Below are 2,673 nucleotides of genomic sequence, written 5' to 3'. Positions count from 1 at the left end.
AATACACCATTCCCAAATCTCAGTCTCCTTTAATAATTATTCTGATTAAACTGTGTCAACAGTGCCACCTGCAGGGCAGGCAAGAGGGGAGAAGGCAGTCTGTGTGAAGTGTTTGTGGGGACAGTGGGGTGGTGGGGATAGAGAGGGACAGGCTGACTCTGTAGGGCTGAATCTCTTATATCAATTTACTGTACTGTTTTATAGTTTGCTCCTCACAAACAGCCACTGTGGTTAATTTGGTTACAACATGTTTCAGAGGTCATGATTTTAATGGAAATGTAAAAAGTTTGGGGTTAGAGTATCCAGCAAAGAAACATCCATATGGTCAGCTCTGCACAGCCAGACTATATGGAACATATGGAACAGACTGTATTGTGAATACAGAGTATGTACAGAGTTGATATTTGTGTCTCATAACGCCACAAAAGGATACACTAAGCTCAGCAGTAGAAACTGAGGAATGACAGTAATCCGTCCATCGACCGTCTCACAGATGCAACTCCACGCTGACCCTGAGAGATGCACATGTTGTGTGCAAATCAAAACTCCCTGCAATCCTCTTGCTTCTATTTTCTGTTGTACGAGCTGAAATCTATGTAGACCACACAAATCTCCGACTGTCTATATGTTGTGAGATTACTATTTATAATGATTGATCGAGGCTCTCGGTTTCACTGTGGGCACACAGAGATACAATGGGCAGGGAATCTTAAGTGCTATATCGCAGGCAACTGGACTTTAGTTTCTTGAAGACGGTTCACCTCGCATCCAAGAGAATTCTTCAGTTCTAACTGACCGGGGCAGAGTCGTGTGCTTTAAACTCTGTGAGGGTGTGAACTCTTACAGAGCCGTCAAGGTCACATGTGAGGCGTTGACCCACCTGGCCACCATGTGCCTCATTAGGGTTAGATGGGCCCAGGTGTGAATGGGTGTTTAGTTGCCTGAGGAGGGATCCCAAAACTGCACCATAGGTTTGACACAGATGGCAGAAGTTTGTCCACCCTAAGGACAAAACACCCAGGAAAAAGCAAAGTAATGTAGTGTACACATGTAACTGGTGGACTCTTGTGTTGTCTGTCTTGTGTTGATATGAAGAGGCCCAGACTGTGGACATCTTTGGAGGCAATCTCCGGTGAAATAAAACATCTACTGCACAAGCACATGGCACAGCACAGGAGAGCCAGCTCCTTCGGGCCAGGCTCAGCTGTCCATTTAGATCTAAAGGAGAAGGGACACTCCTTCAAAGACAGCAATGTTCACATCTTGGCCAGAGAAGACAGATGGTTTGAAAGAGGATGTGAAAGAAGACATCTACGTCAAATTGTAACAACCATGATTAAACAGAGAATAAGAAATCGGGAAATAAAAATCCTAGTCTGCCTGGTGAGGACAGTTCTGAGGACAGTGATACTGTAAAGGTCAGACTCAGGGTGGACTGATGGACTGACTGATGGATGCTTCAGTGAGGCAGAGCAGGCTTTTAGTCCCAAAATGGCACTGCATTAACACAAAGCAAGTGGCTGTATTGATGTGGGCGAGTTGTGCCAGTGAGATGATGAAATGTGCTCCAGCACGGCCAGTTTGATTCATCTGTTTACTTATCATACGCCAAAACACTGCACAGCGGTTTGTAAAATATGAATTTCACAACTCTACAAAGTTATGATTATCTCGCATCTGGTGTTAATTTGGTTTATGTGTTTAAAAGACATGCAGCTCTGAAATACTTTTATCCAGTCATGATAGTATAAAGTCTATAGGACAAATGATACATCCTGGTACCAAACGCACATGTTTAATCGGCAGAAATGCTTCTCAGCATTTGTCTCAAACTACATGTAATTAGCTAAGATCTCTCTCACACACTCTCTCAGCTCTTAACCTCCTCATTTTCTCTCATCTTGTTTCCATTTTTCTTTCACCAGACACATTTTGTTCACACAGCTCCCATCTGATGTCATGGAGACATCACCTGGGAGAAATTACTGGCTTCCTGCTTTTCCTCAGAACTCACTGCGTGGGACCGAAAATATTAGATGATTGCAATGAGACTCTGACTGCCTGTCTGTGTGTGTGTGTGTGTGTGTGTTGGTGTGAGCTGCATATGAGGACATTTCACTAGTAATTGCACCGACCTTATGAGGACACCACTGACTTGTGAGGACAGTGTCCATGTCCTCACAAGTCAAACACTGTAGAAGCACTTATCAAGTAGTAACAAACTCTTTGCCCCTCAGAATGCCCCCATAAGTCCATTATACCTGAATTTTTCTGTCTACGTGAGTGTGTGTGAGACTGTGAACAGCCTAATCGCGAAACACGGGCACCGAAATTAATGTAACATGTCCATAAACTTTTTTTAAACCTATATTATTTTTATGAGTTAACAAAGACTCTTTGAAGCAATCCTCTAAAATGAATGGAGCTAAAAGTGTAAAGCTTCTCTCGAGGGTAGTGCTTCAGCAAACATTATGGGGTCAGTGAAATCAAAAGGGTTTATCCTCTGAGTGGCATGAATGTACTCAGCAATTGATCATGGCAATGGGCCAGTTTGATCATCATAGTGTTTGTGAATATTCTGGCCTGACAGTGGTGCAAGAGGGCAAGCCATTTAGGCTCCACAACGGAAAAGGTTCATCCTCTGGGGATCATGAAAATGCTCCATAAATCCTA

Source organism: Epinephelus moara, chromosome 24 (genome assembly GCF_006386435.1).
Source record: "Epinephelus moara isolate mb chromosome 24, YSFRI_EMoa_1.0, whole genome shotgun sequence".
Taxonomy (NCBI): Eukaryota; Metazoa; Chordata; class Actinopteri; order Perciformes; family Serranidae; genus Epinephelus; species Epinephelus moara.
The sequence above is the reverse complement of the archived record's forward strand: the minus strand, read 5'-3'. Positions refer to the sequence as shown.